Raw genomic sequence first — 17,365 nt, 5'->3', positions numbered from 1 at the left:
GCATAGAAGTGGATTTCACCCATGCCCACATGCTGCTTTCATATCCTCTCTGGCTGCCATATAAACCATGGAGTTGTACGTTCTGACCTTCCCCATCCTCTGCTGCAAGGTTCACAATCTATCAAATATTGTAGCAGATACTGATAGAGAGGGAGACTGAAACAAAAGTAAGTTTTTAAGGAAAAGCTAGTGTCGTTACTTGAATTAAGAATGAAGATCAGGGGATCCCTGGGTGGCGCAGCGGTTTAGCGCCTGCCTTTGGCCCAGGGCGCGATCCTGGAGACCCGGGATCAAATCCCACATTAGGCTCCTGGTGCATGGAGCCTGCTTCTCCCTCTGCCTGTGTCTCTGCCTCTCTCTCTCTCTCTCTCTCTCTCTCTGACTATCATAAATAAATAAAAATAAAAATTAAAAAAAAAAAGAATTTGAAGATCAGGCTACCCGCCAAGGAATGAGCCAGCGAGGATGCTTAGGCAGCCAGGATCCTGGGAGATGTGGGACCCCTCTGACCTCTGATTTTGGCCCAAAGATTCTCTAAAGTCATGATAAACCCTCCTTAAACTGCAGGGTGTGTCTGATGCTTCCACACAATCTTCCTTCCCTCTTTTTTTCACTGGGGTCCAATTTACATGGCAGGCCAATGCTCTCCAGCCTTTCCCAACATTCTTTCCATTTTCTCTCACACTGGATGTCCCCTAGTGAAATCCTCGAATGTCTGATCCTATCTGGGCGTCTTCTTCCTCTTGAAACGAGACCAACACTCAGAATTCGGTATTAGGGTTGATATCGCCCAGAACCATCTACCCTACTGACAAAAAAAGAATTACACTGTACTCAGACTTAAATCCAAAACATGAGAGACCAGTTTCTTCAGCCATTAAACCTGTTCACCTTACAAGTTAAGGAGCTAAGGTTTTCTTACAAAGATGGGTGGGGGGGGGGGTGGCATTTAAAAATACTATCTGAGAGCAGAATATTTAACTCCAAAAACAACTAGATTCCACTGAAATAGAAAACGGGAGCCAGAAATGCTAAATGCATCTCTGCTTTGAGAAGGAAAGTACATATATGCTCTTGCTCTGGAGATTTTTTTTTTTTTAATACAATGGGTAATAGAAAGGCTGAGTTCATTATGGCAGTCAAATCCCAAGGCAGCCAGAGAGCCCATGATTTCACTGTGTCTCATCCAACCCTCTGATCGCTCTCCTTTGGCCATTATGCCTCATATAATGCATTCTAATGGCTTAAAATGACAGCGTTTTGTTTACAAAATGGCCCATTCCTCAGGAAACCCAAGAGCCTGCACACCATAACATAGCTATTGATAGAAAATAAAATGCACAATGTGACAGAAGCTGGTCCCCACCTTGCTGTCCTGTTATCCATTTCCGGGTCAAATTTGCTCATTCATCAGCTCAGAAGTAGAGCCTGAGGGACACAGCCTAATAGGACCTACAAGAACGAAGCAAAGAGCCCAGTAAAGGTAAAATGAGTTCCAAGCCTGCACCAATGCAAAGGAGAAGGTTTTGACCCAAGTTTTCACTAAACATTCTGACCTTGAGAGGCAAGTCTTGTGACACCGTGGATTTGCTATCTTTGCTGAATATGAAAATCTCTGCCAATGTTAGACTAGAATGTTATTAGCCAGAGCCTCGGTAGTCTCTCCCCTTTATGCTTTTCAAATGACAAAAAAAAAAAATGAAATCCACAAATATTATTTAAAATCCATGGAACAGGGTCTGCTTTCTGTAGGAGGCAGAATTTACAGTCTAAGACAATAAGCCCAAAATCAATCCTAAATTACCAAATGCCAGGTTCCTAGTCCACTTTGATCTTCAATGAGCTAGAGGAAGAGTTTTGTAGAAAAGAGCCCTGAGGAATTTTTAGAAATAAACCCTAAAGGAGGGTCAATTTAGGTAATGTGTCTTGCTTTGTTACTTTAACATATTACTCAAATGACCCATTCTGCCTTGGATTACATGTCTCCCCAACTCTGAGAAGTAGTAGGGCAGTGAGCCATCTCAGTCAATCATGTGTTTTAGCCATCAGCTATACAGTAGGCAATCTCAATAAGTGAGAAAGAGAAGGAGGAGAAGGGAAGGGAGGAAGAAAATAAAAGAAAGGAAGAGTATAAGCACTTTTAGGGTTAAAACGATGGATTTCTAAATTTCATATCTAATGAAGCCTTTGGATGTTCGAATTCTTCCTGGACATACAATGAAATATTATTCAGCCTTCAAAAGGAAGGAAAATTCTGATGCTCGCTATGACTTGGATGAAACTTGAGGACATGACATGCTGTGAAATAAGCCAGACGCAGGACACATGCTGTATGAGTCCATTTGTAGGAAGTACCTGAGAAGTGAAACTCATGGAAACTAGAGAGTAGAGTGGTGGTTGACAGGGACTGGGGGAGGGGGAATGGGGAGTTCCTGCTTAATGCACCTAGGATTTCAATTTGGCAAGATGGAAAAGTTCTGGAGGTTGGTTGTACAACAATATGAATATACTTCACACTACCAACCCATATACTTAGAAGGAGCTAAGATGGCAAATTTTACTTCCTGATCATTTTACCTCAATTTTTAAAATCCTTTAACGGTTTAAAGAGTTGACCGAGGAAATGCACACTCTCTCCAAGACTCTTAGCAATGCTACAAATATTCCTGAAACAACTGATACTCACACAGCTCAGGCATTGCCCGTGATCATACACAATGGGGAGGAAAAAAAATCTCAGCAAAAACGAAACTTCAGCTGAGCACTTATCATTAATTCCAAGGGTTCTGAGCCAGACAAAAATTTTCCAAAGGAGAAGAAAATGTTAGGAAGATGCCAGCCAGCATGCTCCAGAGCAATGCTTACTGAGTATCTCCCTGGTTTCTTTTCCAACTAGCCCACCCACCATGCACAAGTGGCTCTCTACTTGATCATCTTAAGAGACAAAGGATTTCCTCCTTTTAGGTCTTAACCAAATAGTCCATTGATGGGCTGGTAATATCCATATTTGCAACACATAATAAATGTTTCCCTGACTAAAAAGGATTAGTAACTCTGACATCATGAACAAAGGACCACATTAGGGATTCATCTGGAATTTGGTTAATCACTGGTTGGAGAGAGTGACATTAATTCCAGGGCTTATTTGAGGCTTAATGTCCAAAAATGACTAACCTATTTATTAGAGGAATATAGGGTGCTTTTATACAATACATTTGAAGTCTAGTATGTATTACGGTCTGGTATGTGTGTTGATCCCTCACCAACTCCGGGGGTTCCCATCTTAAAGACCACCATGATTGGCAAGTCAGCCATGCTGAATATCACAATTGCAAAGAACATGGGGGATAAATAGGGAATAAAGAATAAAAATGGGATCAAATACATTTTAGAAGCACAGAAAATTTTGAGAAAATAGCGAGGTTTTATTCTTTCATTTATTTTATAGAATTCCTTATGTACAAAAAGAATGCATGCTTGTAACAAGTCAAGAAGAATGGAGCGAAGGGAATCTGGGTGGCTCAGTGGTTGAACGTCTGCCTTTGGCTCAGGTCATGCTCCCGGGGTCCTGGGATCGAGTCCCGCATCAGGCTCCCTGCAGGGAGCCTGCTTCTCCCTCTGCTTGTGTCTCTGCTTCTCTCTGTGTGTGTCTCTCATGGATAAATAAATGAAATCTTAAAAAAAAAAAAGAAAAAAGAACAATGGAGCTATGTAAAGATAATTAACAATCTTCCTCTCCATGCTTTAATCCTACCATCCTGAGATAAACAATATTAACAGTTCCATAAGTACCCTCCCACAACTTTATGTTTATGCATACAGATAAGTAAGTATATTTAAAGGTACATAAAAGCATGGTATATAGGTTATAGGATTTTGCCTTAACAAAACTACTGCAATCATTCCTCAATAGATTATTTCATTTAAAAATAATATTTTGGATTTCCCTACAGATATAATGCAATCTTTTTTTTAACAGCTATGCAATTGTCAATAGTATGAATGAACGATTCATTCAACCATTTAGATTATTTCCAGATTATTATTTCTCCATTACATACAGATAATATACTGGGACTTATTGGAGGTTTGATTTCTGTAGACTAGATTCTCCCAAAGATGGAATTTCTGGGTCAAAAGCTGCTAAATGTTAAATGTTAACAGACATCATTAGATTACTTTCCAAAACGCTTGTAACAACTTAAACCTCTGTCAGCAATGAAGAGCTTGTCCACATCCCCCGCCTTTGCTAGTACTAGATGCTATAAATCTTCTAAATGTTTGCCAATCTGATAGGCAGAAATTGAAATCTCCATCATTTGATTTCCATTTACCTGACTACTAGGGAGTTGAGCATCTTTTCATATTTTATTGACTGTTTATATCTCCTTTTCTGTGAATTGGCTGTTCGTAGCTTTATCTAATCTATCAGGTTGTTTGTCTTTTCCATATCAGTGTGTAGGCATTCAGTTTATTAAGGATATAACTCTTTGCCTGTCTTGTGTATGGCAAATAGCTTTCCCCACGCTATCTTTTTTTTATTATTATTATTATTCTGTGCATGGTGTTTAGGGCCACACAGGAATCTTTATTCTTCAGTAGCCACCCCTGTAAATCTTTTTTTTTATGGCTTTTGAATTTTTCTTTCAAATGAACTTTAGAATCAGCGTAACAAATTCTCTTTAAATAAACTTTGGTAAAAAAACTAAAAAATAAAAAAATAAAAAAAATAAAAAATAAAAAAATAAATAAAAAATAAAAATAAAAAAATAAACAAATAAACTTTGGTGGTACTGATTGGGATTGCATTGAATTTAAAGATCAATTACACATTAATAAAACCATGAATATACTATCAAAATCAAAAAAAAAAAAAAGATCAATTACAGAGAAATGACGTCTTCGCAGTCATGAGCATCCCCTCGCCCATCCAGCCGGGAGTGTTAGGATTTCATCCACGCTTAGATTTCTTTTCTTTCAGTAACGTCTCGTACTTGTCTTCATTTAGGCCTCACATACCTTGTTTGGTTTATACCTAGGCATTTATGATTTGTCTCAGTCAGTGGCGAAGGCCTGAGACTTTGGACTCCGTTCCCTAGATTCAAAGCTGAGATCCTGCACTCACCAACTTTGTATACTCAGGGAAGTAAGCTCCCCTCTGAGCGTGTTTCCTCACTTGTGAAATGGGGATGATGGGTTCGTTGTGAGGATTAAATGAGATAATAACATCACCCCTTCAGCACAGACTCTAGACCCCAATTATCCATCAAATGATAACAAAGACAATGATGAAAACTTTTTATTTTTATTTATTTTTATTACTTTATTTTTTATTTAAATTCAATTAATTAACATATAATGTCTTGTTGGTTTCAGAGGTAGAGGTCAGTGATTCATCAGTCTTCTATAACACCCAGTGCTCATTACATCTCGTGCCCTCCTTAATGTCCATCACCCAGTTACCCTGTCCCTCCACCCCCTCCCTTCCAGCAACTCTCAGTTTGTTTCCTATGATTAAGAGCCTCTTATGGCTTGTCTCCTTCTCTGATTTTGTCTTGTTTTATTTTTTCCTCTCTTTCCTCTCAAAATCCTGTTTTGTTTCTTAAATTCCACATGTGAGTGAAATCATATGATGTTGTCTTTCTCTGATTGACTTATTTCACTTAGCATAATATCCTCTAGTTCCATCCACATCATTGCAAATGGCAAGATTTCTTTTTTTTGATGGCTGAGTAGTATTTCAGTGTGTGTGTGTGTGTGTGTGTGTGTGTGTGTCTGTGTGTGTGTATACTACTCTTCTTTATCCATTCATCTGTTGATGGACAAACATCTGGACTTTTTCCATAGTTTGACTATTGTGGAAAAGAGTTCCATGCTCATGGATTGGAAGAACAAATACTGTTAAAGTGTCTATGTCATCTAGAGGAATCTATACATTCAATGCAATCCCTATCAAAATACCATCAACTTATCTAACAGAGTTGGAACGAATAATCCTAAAATTTATATGGAACCAGAAAAGATCCCCAATAGCAACATGTGACTAGCTTCACTCCACATGTTTTCAAGGTCCATCTATGCTGTAATATGCATCAGTACCTCATTCCTTTATACTCTCAAATAATATTCCATTGTACAGATAGACCACATTTTATTTACCCATTCATCAGTTAATGGGCATTGAGTTGTTTCCATATTTTGGCTATTAAAAATAATGTTGCTATGAAGTTTCATGTATGAGTTTCTCTGTGGAGATATTTTTTCAGTTTTCTTAGGTAGAGGAGTAAAACTGCCTGGGTCTTATAGCAACTTTACATTTAATCTTTTGAGGAACTGCCAGACTTGCCAACATGGCCACACCACGTTATATCCCCACTAGCAGCATATGAGAGTTCCAATTTCTCCACAGCTTCACCAACATTGGCTATTATTTATCTTGTTTGCAATCATCTTCATGGATATGAAGTGGTCTCTCATTGTGTCATTTTGCATTCTTGCTTCATAGTTCTTCCAGAAGTACATTATGTAAAATACCACTGAATTAATGGTATGCCCTTCCAGTTTTTGATAGTCTAGATTATTTTTATTTTACCATGGTTCAGGTAGAACTTAGCTGTGTGTTAAAGTTAACTTTGATTTATTCCACTGTGTTTCTGGCTTCCATTATTGCCATTGAGAAGTGTGCTATATATTATTCCTTTGAAGATATCCTGGCTTCTCTCTGATTAATTTTTCTTTCCCTTTGGTTTCTGCAGTGTATCAAAATTCCCCACATATTGATTTACTTTAATTTATCATGCTCACTAGGATTTGTGCTGCCTACATCTAAGAAATCATATCTGTCACCAATTCTAGGAAATTCTCAGCCATATTCCTTGTATTATCACCTCTGCTTCATTGTTTCTGTTCTCCAGAATTGCTGTTATATGTATGTTCATCTTGCTCATCTCTTACCCTCTCGTAAACTGGCCACCTCTCCATACCACTTACAATGCTTTCAGGATCATTTCCTCAGGTTTTTTTTTTTTCTTCTAGTCTACCAGTTCAGCTCTGTTTAATCTGTGTTTCACCTGTTATTGAAATTTTTTATACCAATGACTACTACTTTCCTTCCCGAAGAGTTCTGTTTGGCTCTTTTTCAAATATGCCTAGACATATTTTTTTTTTTTTGGCATTTTCTCATGCCCTTCTCATGTCTTAATCCCTTTTTAATAGTTTTGTTTATCTTAAAAGTACATAAAATGTTTTTCTCCTAATTCCATGATCTGAATTCTTTGGGGGGTCTAATTCAGCAATGTTTGCTTCCTGTATTAGTCACTCATTTTCCCCCCTCTTACATTTTGTAATACTGTGTTAAGAGCTCTTGAATGGCCAAAGTCGAAAAACTTAACATGAAAAAAGTGGTCATAGTTGGGTAATACCTCTGGGACCCCTGACAAAATAAATAGCAAGAAAGACACTCTGAATATGGAGCACGAAGGACTGACATAGATAAAGCACCTTGTCCTTGACTCCTTCTTTTTTCTCACCTCCCATATCCAACCCCTGCTGAGACCTGAGGGGTCATGACATGTGCTTCTTGTCTCCTTGCTTCCAGTTGACCCTCCTCCAAACCATGCAATACTCACAATCAGACTGATCTTTTAAAACTGTGCATCACATCATGTTACTTCCTTGATTAAAAATCTTTAGTAACTCTCTGCTCTTAATAAAAAATTCAGACTCTGAATCTGGTATACAGGACCATGTACGTTCTTCCTCCTGCCCAACCTCTACCTACATCTTCTCCTGCGTGTGCAGGAGAACATTCACATTCACAAAGCTGCAGCCATACTGGCCACCTTGAGCTTCCACGCAGCCAACAAACATCCTACTTGGGATGAACCAGCAGGAAGAAAGTGAGTGGAGAAATGATGACATCTCCCCAATATCACAAGATGCTAGATCAAATCTTTCCTGAAGTCAAATTTATCCCTAGACTTTGCAGTAATGCCCCCCCCCTTTTTTTCTTTATTCCTTCCTTTCCAGAAAACACCCTCATACCAAGCTATTTTTTGTAAGTAGGGGCCTTGATCCATAAGGAAATGCTATGTTAGTTTATTAACCATATCTCAGAGACTTTCAGAGAAATATTACAGCCAAAAGCTAATGCTACAGTTAATCTGCCTTTACAGAGATTGTGATTCTATCCCAGAGTCCAGCAAAAGTTAAAGGAGAGCTACTCTTAATATATCATTGGAGAATTCACAGTTCCCCATATTTAAGGAGCAATCAAATACACTTCTAGCATTTAATGTGCCAATGTTTCTCACAGTTCATCATGCCTTCGGATAGGCTATATTTTTCTACTTTGCTATATGTGGATATCACTTTTAGTTAATTCAATGACATTTAACCAACACAAAGCCCTCACCCTTCAGACTTGCATTCCACATTATTTCACATAACTACTCCACTGCCAAAACAAGGGGGTGAGACCTTTTCTTTTTCCTGACCTATCAAACATTCTGGCAACTTTAAGTGCTTGCTACATTCTCCTAATGCAAAACATGGCAAAACAAACCAGAAAAAAAGAATGGCATTTGTCATCTTTAATCATAAAGACCTTCTAGATTATAAGATTGCTTAAACATGCATGATTGCATTAAACTGTAACATCAATGCTGTAATCTTGCAACATATGTAATATGAAGCTCATCCTGGTTTTACAGCCAGTGGGATGAAAGGGAGAAAAAGAAAACAAACAGCTACAGAGCAACTGCTCTATGCAAAGCATCGTCACATAAGGCGCTTAAATATGTCATCTGCTCTGATCATTTCAAAAAGTTAAGTGTCTTTGCCAAATCACACACACGCACAGTAGTCGCCAGAGGCAGGACACCAACCTAGTGCGCAGTGTTCTGTCTGTCGCAGACAGCTTCTTCAGCACGACACTCATGGAAGCTTCTTTACTTACACAAGGCTACAGTGGACAGAAAATGATTTATTCCTCGGTAGCTCATTACCGCCTGCTTTTCTTGATAGCTGCCCACAGACTTCTCTGACGTGTGTCACTGACTTAACATAATTGGTACTGAGATTGGCATTTCATTATTTTCAAATGACAGAAGAACCAGCCTTTAAGACAATGCAGTTTGGATAAAGTAAGCAGTTCTTAAAATTAAATTACTTATTAATAATAGGTCTTCCCATTACAACCCTTTAATACTCTAGCCTTGGGCACAGATCCTTATTATAGTTACATCTTCTGTAAGACGGAAGTATTTTTCTGGTGATGCTAATACTGTACCCCATGTTAAGCCAAAACTTCTCCTTAGAGATATAGCACTAGTATAATGTAAGCATGATCTAAGAGCCTGAGGATGCAGCTTGAGATCCAAAATGAGATTTATTAATTAAAAGGGAAATCACTCATATGGTGCTTATTTGTCGGGCACTGAGTGCTTTACAAATAAGTCATTTATATCACGAGGATTCTGATTGAGGGATATTGTCTTTGTCGATGTCCTTAGTGGCAAGCAACAGAAGTAATTCCGGGAGCACCTGGGTGACTCAGTGGTTAAGCATCTGCCTTCAGCTCAGGGCTTGATCCCAGGGTCCTGGGATCGTGTCCTGCATCGGGCTCCCTGCAGGGGAGCCTGCTTCTCCCTCTGCCTCTCTCTGTATGTCTCTCATGAATAAATTTTTAAAATTTTTTAAAAATTGAAAAAAGTAATTCTGTAATAAGAGCTTATTAAAGAAACAATGAGTGTTCATGGCTGTGGGGGTGAGGCCTGGCGAACTCGGCTGATGGTTAAGCATCCTGCAAACTGCCCAAAGCCACGCCAAGAACTGACGTGGGAGCCCCACTCTTGCTGCAGTCCCTCTGGTTTCTGCACATCCACACCCTGGTGCCCCAGTGCCTCATCTGTGCCAGGAGCTCAAATCCTGCAGCAGCCAGGACACCAGCCCTGCTACAGTGTTGCTGCCTCTTGGGAGAGGGGGAGGTGCAGACACAAAAACCGGGATGCAGGAACTGTCTCCTGACACTGCTCACTGCCTGCAGTATCCAGCAGGTGCATCTGACTGGCAGCGCCTGGCCACTGGCTTGGGCCCCAGCAACACAGCAGGTGCAGAACTTGAGTTCCGGTTTCTAAACCTAGCATGCCCCCCAGATAGCAGGCCTATTCAGTGATGAGGGACAGCCCTGAACGTGACAGATGGCCCCCGCACACATGTAGTGCCTCTAAAAGAAGCTGTACTTCATCAAGCTTCCAGTAAGTAGTCTATTTCAGAGGAAAGCGTGACTGTGGCATGATTTAATTTGTAATATCAATTAATTAAACTGTATTTAATTCCACCCTGTTTGGATCATTTGCTCAAGTATCTCTAGGCTCTAAAGGGCCCTAGGGCTCAGACTTCCCTTTTTAACCTACATGCACGTCCCAGGCAATCTTAATCAGGCTCATGGTTTTCAATGCCATCTCTATACCAATGACTCCTAATTTATATTGCCAGCCCCCATCCCTCCCTAGAATGCCAGCTTCATATTTGTAACTACCTTCTCCATGTCAAGCTCGTAGAGCCCCAAACCGGGGGCACCTGGGTGGCTCAGTCACTTAAGCATCCAACCTTTGATTGCGGCTCAGGTCATGATCTCAAGGTCATGGGATCGAGCCCTGTGTGAGGCCTTGGGACTCTCTCTCTCTCCCTCTCTCTGTCCCTCCCTCTTCCTTCTCGAAAGAAAGAGATGAAAGAAGAAAGAAAGAAAGAAGAAAGAAAGAAAGAAAGAAAGAAAGAAAGAAAGAAAGAAAGAAAGAAAGAAAGAAAGAAAGAAAGATCCCAAACCAAAGTATTGATTTTTCTCCCCCAAGTCAGCTCCTGACTCAGTCATCCTCTCTCCACAGATGGTATGTCCTTGCATCCAGATTTCAAGCCAGAAACTCTGGAGTAGGCTCAACTTCACTTTCTCTCACTCCCCATATTTATCCAATAGGAAAAGCATATTGACTGTCCCCTCAAAGTATATCCCAGATTCTCCCCTTCTCCCCATGTCCCTTGCTGTCACTTGGCCCAAGTCACCACCCTCCCTCCTGTGGATTACTGCCCTTGCATCCTGTCTGCTCTGCTCAGCAGAAGAGGATTGGCTGCATGAGTGGTTGTGTGACCAGTTGCATGGGGCTCTGTGCTTAGGGACCCCATGCTTGGAGTTCACAGCTCTGTGGAAGTGGCCTTGGAATTCTTTATAAGTTTAACTTAACTTTGTGTTTCCTAAGTGAAGCCCAACAGGACAAAGCAGCATATACCTGGGTTCTGGAGCCTCATAGGTGGTTTTTTCTCTTGCTGTCTCATGGAATAGGTACTTGGCTACCCCCTCCCAAGCACCTGTCCATGCAGGAACAGGTCAAGAGGGATACCACAGAAGAAAGGAAATGCTTTTTTTCCCTACTTTTTAAAAAAATATTTTATTTATTTATTTAAGAGAGAGAGAGGAAAAAAAAACACAATTGGAGGGAAGGGGCAGAGGGAGGGGGAGAAGCAGACTCCCTGCTGAGCGGGGAGCCTGATGCAGGGCTCAGTCTCAGGCCCTGGAAATCATGACCTGAGCCAAAGGTAGACGCTTAACCGACTGAGTCACCCAGGTGCCCCTCCCTACTTTCTGAATAAGATTTCTGCATTTTTATTTTACCCTGCCCCCCACCACATTATCTAGCCAGTCCTGCTTCCTGCTTCTTTCTTTGCCTCACACCCCAGGTATTCTCAGCCAGAGTAATTTTTAAGGCAGGCATGTGATGTAATGAGCACTGGGTGTTACATGCAACTGATGAATCACTGAACTCTACCTGTGAAACTAATGATACACTTGATGTTAATTAATTGAACTAAAATAAAATTTTAAAAGAAATGTAAGTCATATCTCATCATTCATCAGCTCAAAACCTATCACTACCTTCCCAACTCATTGAGAGCAAAAGCCAGTTTCCTTCGGGGGAAGGGCCTGCTCCCTCTTCACCCCCATTATCTCCAATCTCAAACCCTACCGCTCCTCACCTCATTCTCTCTCCCTCCTTCTCAGGGACTTTGCCCTTCCTTCTCCCTGCAAAATCCTGTTGGCTTGCCCTTTTACCTCCTTCCTGCCCAGACATCACCTTCTCTAGGAGTCCTTCCTTCCTCAGCCTCCCTTCTGAAAATGGCAGGTCGAGTCCACCACATTCCCAATTCCCTTACCTTGCTTTATTTTTCTCCACAATGCTCATTACCATCCGACATACTCTATTTCATTTTCTGTGTCTCCCCAACACTGAGAATGGTGTCCAGCACATGATAGATATGGGGGCAGATCCACATTCTGTGGGACCTAAAGCTTACCATCCTCAGGGGAAGAGGAACTCCTTAGGAAAAAGCCACAAAATTGCATATACAAAAATTACATATGGACCGTATCAGTGTCCACATCCTGGCTTTGATACAATACAACAAAAAATTTTTGCAAGATGTTACCATGGGGGTAATCGGTCAAGGAAACAGAATTTTTCTGCTGTATTTCTCACAACTACCTATGAATCTACAACGATCTCGAAATTAAAAGTTTAATTAAAAACTAGATATGTAAGTGAATATTTAGAGTGAGAAAAGATATCACAGCAAATAAGTCATAAAAACCTGACAAACGCCACATGCATCAGCACATCCCCAAAAATATTTCCATTAGCTCCTTGACAATCCTCCATCATACTTTTTCCTAGATTTTTGTCTCCATATACTTCGATCACCTCTTCATATAATAATACTTTGCAATACAGTAGTTCCCTCTGTTCTGTCGTTTCACTTTTCATGATTTCAGTGACCTGTGGTCAAATAGGTGATCCTCCCTCTGACATATGGTCGGAAGGTCAATAGTAGCTTAACACTGCATCACATTCCCCTCACTTCATCTCATCATGCAGGCATTTTACCACCTCACCTCATCATAAGGAGGGAGAGTTAGGGATGCCTGGGTGGCTCAGTGGTTGAGTGTCTGCCTTTGGCTCAGGGCGTGATCCCGGGGTCCAGGATTGAGTCCCGCATCGGGCTCCCTGCATGGACCCAGCTTCTCCCTCTGCCTGTGTCTCTGCCTCTCTCTCTCTCTCTCTGTCTCTCTTGAATAATAAATTAATTAATTAATCAATAATTAATTAATAAAAAGAGAAGGGTGAGTATGAGCAGCCACCACTACTTATGTTCGGCAGAGATTCAAAGGCAGGCAGACAATGGGAGGGCTTCACAGAGGAAAGGGGGAGGCTCCAGGGGTGATCAGAGGCTGGTGGCCTGGGGAGGCTGGAGGCAGGCTAACTAGAACCCTGAGTCCTGTGTGATTGGTTAGGGTGCATATGTGGTTTTCTCTGGTTGGTCGTAAGTTGGAAGCAGAGACAAAAATTAGGGAGGCCGGCCATTTGGGATGGATTGTTACGTAGTTATCATTTAGCTTCCTAGATTATCCCTAGAGATAAGCCCTCTGAAAGGCTGACTCGTAGCCGCCTGGCTTCCTAGGCTCGTTAGTATAGATAGTAGATTGATTTCCTGGACAGGCTGCTACAAACTATGGGTCAGAGTCTATTTGCATAAATGGCCCAGCCATTGTCTGTTCATATATTCAGTTTCTTATATGCCATTTGGTATCAAACAAAGAAGTTTTCTGAATGCGTATATATCTGCAGGTAGAGGAAAATACAAGAGGGAGTGTGCATTGGTATTGGTTGTTTTTCTTAGAAAACAACTGTTAATAGCTCCATGATGGGCAAACTTGCTAAATTAAAGGGTAAATAGAAGTGCAGAGGCCAAGCTGCATGAATCTCATCAGTGGTAATAGGAGGCATGTGGTTAAGTGCCCACACACCGGGCTGGAAATTTCCCCTGAAGTATTCTGAAAATAAAATTCATGCTGAGCCTCCTCAACCCACCCTGATCTCATCCCATCAGGAAAAAAAAAATGGGTCTGTTACTGCAAATAGGGTCTGAAGGGTCATTATTCTGAGCTTCACTTCATAACAATAACCAGGTAACAGTCCCAGAAGTGACTCCAGATTGTTGCTGGCAGAGGAGTGCTCTCATTTTTTTCATTTGAACCAATTATTTAAGGCAAAACTATCTTTCTCATTAAAAACCCAGTGGGCAACTTGTAAACATCGAATAAATTGCCCTGGGGTCCATTTTCAGGCTGTATTCTATAAAACTGCCAAATTACTTACTCCTCTAGTTATGAAGGAAAATAAGTTTGCATTATTCTGAATTTCACACACACACGACTAAGCTCAAAGGCATTTTAAAAATATAGTCTTGCCTTTTGGATGGTTGCAGCTTCCACAGACTCCAGGAAACGGAGGAGGCGGCCTGGGCACACTGGGTTAGCCCCGGATGCTGCAGAATGCGTGTCTCCCCAAACCGGCCAGGGCAAGACAGGCAGGAAGACTCCTTCCAGTAGTAGCGACAGACCATTTCCTCTCCTTCCAGAGAGGCCCAATCGATTAACTAAATCCTTGACTCCCCTGAGAAGAGCAGCCAATGTGAAAGCGAAGGCAAGATGAAGTCTGTGAAGGAGACAGAACCCCTGGGCTGCCCAGATCAGCAGACCTGCAGCAGAGAGAAACTGCTCACTTGAGCTCCACTGCCTCCATCCCCAAAATTGTATTTGCACGGCCCTTGGCTGAATGATGAAGGAAACCCTTTATGCTGAGAGCCTTGCACTCAAATACCCCATCACGATGAGCTAGATCTTCAATTTCCTTATTTGTTTTCAAATATCTGAACCTCTCCTTTCCAGAGAGGAAGAAAATAACCAGAGCCAGGGGCACCATCTCCATCTCCTTAAGCTTCCAATCACCGGCCCCATATTGTGCTTTTCTGTCAGGCAAGAGCCTGGGGAGCTGATTAGCCTGGGCAGCTTCCAGAAGTCACCCTTGGAGAAGGCATGTTGAGAGGCATGAATGCCCTGTTACGTCTCTATGTCTTTTATTTCACATGAGGTCAGAGCCAGAGCCGCTCAGGCCTGCTGTGGGAGTGAGTTAGCAAATGAACCACATTTATTGTGGTCCTGGATGTCGCGTTTGTTGATTCTGAAAAGTACCCAGAAAAACACACGCAGCTACATGCTAGATCCTAAGGATTTACCTGTAACTGAGGAGAAAAAAACATGTACCATGAAGTATAGTAATTCACTCACTTTCCAAATAGTTACTGAGTCGCCATGATGTGCCAGGCACTGGGATTTCAGGGATGTGAAAGTTACTGGCCAACCTTCAAGTAGCTTATGGTCTAGAAATTCAACACCCAACCCACAGTCAGTCCATCCCCAAATCCTTCTGATTTTACCTTCTAACTATCTCTTACCATCACCCACTTCTCTCTGATGCTACCCTCACCAGAGGTCCAAGCCTCCACCTTCTTCTCTCACATGAACTGCTACAAGGTTCTCTTTAAAAAAAAAAGAAAGAAAGAAAGAAAGAAAGAAAGAAAGAAAGAAAGAAAGAAAGAAAAGAAAGAAAGAAAGAAAGAAAGAAAGAAAGAAAGAAAGAAAGAAAGAAAGAAAAAGATTTGATTTATTTATTCTTGAGAGACAGAGAGAGAGGCAGAGATATAGGCAGAGGGAGAAGCAGATTCCCCGCAGGGAGCCCGATGTGGGACTCCATCCCAGGACCCCGGGATTCTGCCCCGAGCCAAAGGCAGCTGCTCAACCACTGAGCCACCCAGGTGCCCCTTACAATATCCTCTTAACTGCTCCTCCATGTCCACTCTTCTCCTTTCTAGTCCATTTCCAAACCAGAATGATCTCTGCAAAGGTAAAGTTCATTTTAATTTAAATCTTTGAGTGGCTGCCCAATACACTAAGAATAACAATAAAATGCCTTAAAATACCCATAAGGTCCTGCTTGCAATGGCCCCAACCCACTTGCAGTCAATTGCAAAAATGGTCCCAATCCTCCACCCTTCCCTGTACCCATGGGTTTGTCATGGGAAGCCATCACTTCCTGAGAAAAACTCCTACTGACTTTCTTGAGTTCATTTTTACATCTTCCCTATTACATATCCCCTTTGTATATGTGATAGTACAACATAATGGTGAGAGCCTGGACTCCAAGGCCAGACTGGGTGGTTTAGAATCCTAGGTACTGCACTAGCTAGTTATGCATCCATGGAAAGGCATGTAGCTTCTCTGTGCCTCAAATTCCTCACTGGCAAAACAGGGATCATGGTGTTACCTACTCTGCAGCACTGTTTGGAGGACTCAACGGATTAGTGATGTACTTAGATCAGTGCTTGGGATGAACCAACCACAATATAAGAACTAGCTCTTACTAACATACCATCTACCTTTCTCTTACAGCACGTTATACTTCCATTTGTATGATTCTTTGATTAATGTGTATAGACCAGATTTTGCCAAAGTTTTTCTGTGAGCCACCAGAGAGTAAATATTTTAAGCTTTGTGAGCCATATTATCTCTATCATAACGACTTCATTCTACCTTGGTGGCACAACAGCAGTCATAGACTTGATACAAACAAGTGGACATGGCTGTGTACCAATGAAACTTTATTGTCAACAGGTAGTGGGCCAGATTTGGCCCACCACTCACAACTCTTGCTAGCAACTATCATGAGAATAGAGCCAAAGACGATTTTTTGTTCCACCCAGTTTCTTAATACTACACTTCACACCCAGTTTCAAAATATTTTTGTAGTATAACTTGTAGAAGTTTTGAATTCTGGCCCCAAAATTCAAATGTGACTCTATTTCTTTCTAGTCTTTAAATCAAAATAAATATGACTCCAGACCACAGGCCACTAGGCTGATGGACATTCAGTATCATGGTCCCCTCCTTCCCAGGATCACAATAGAATTGAGGAAGATTCCACAGTGCTTAGCAAATGAGAGACAGAAAATTAATCTTTAGATCATCTTGCTTTTTGCTCTACCCCTGATTATCTATATCCATGGTTTTCATTTGGGGTCAAGTATCCCTCTGTTTTCATGCTGCAGTCTGATGGAAATCTCTGCTAAGATCTGGTTCTTGGGGCTTAGTGCTGAGGACTTGTCACTTTCCCGCTGCTCTAGAACCAAATGGGCTTCATCCCTATCTCTGTATCCTGTTCTTTGTCTTCACAGGAAGTCTCCTCTTTAGATACCCTATTAAACACCCAAGATAAGCAGTTTTGCTGTTCAAAAGACAGGAAGGACCAAAGCTTCTAGCTAGTACCTGGTAAAAATACTGGAAGTAAGGAGAATGAACTTGGCAACTTCCTTGAAAGACAAATCAAGTGGAATTTAAGGAAATTATAAAAAAATAAATTAATTAATAATTCAACTGACCGAAATACCAATAAGCTCTAAATGCTAACAAACCCTTATC

Source organism: Canis aureus, chromosome 17, assembly GCF_053574225.1.
Source record: "Canis aureus isolate CA01 chromosome 17, VMU_Caureus_v.1.0, whole genome shotgun sequence".
NCBI lineage: Eukaryota > Metazoa > Chordata > Mammalia > Carnivora > Canidae > Canis > Canis aureus.
The sequence above is the reverse complement of the archived record's forward strand: the minus strand, read 5'-3'. Positions refer to the sequence as shown.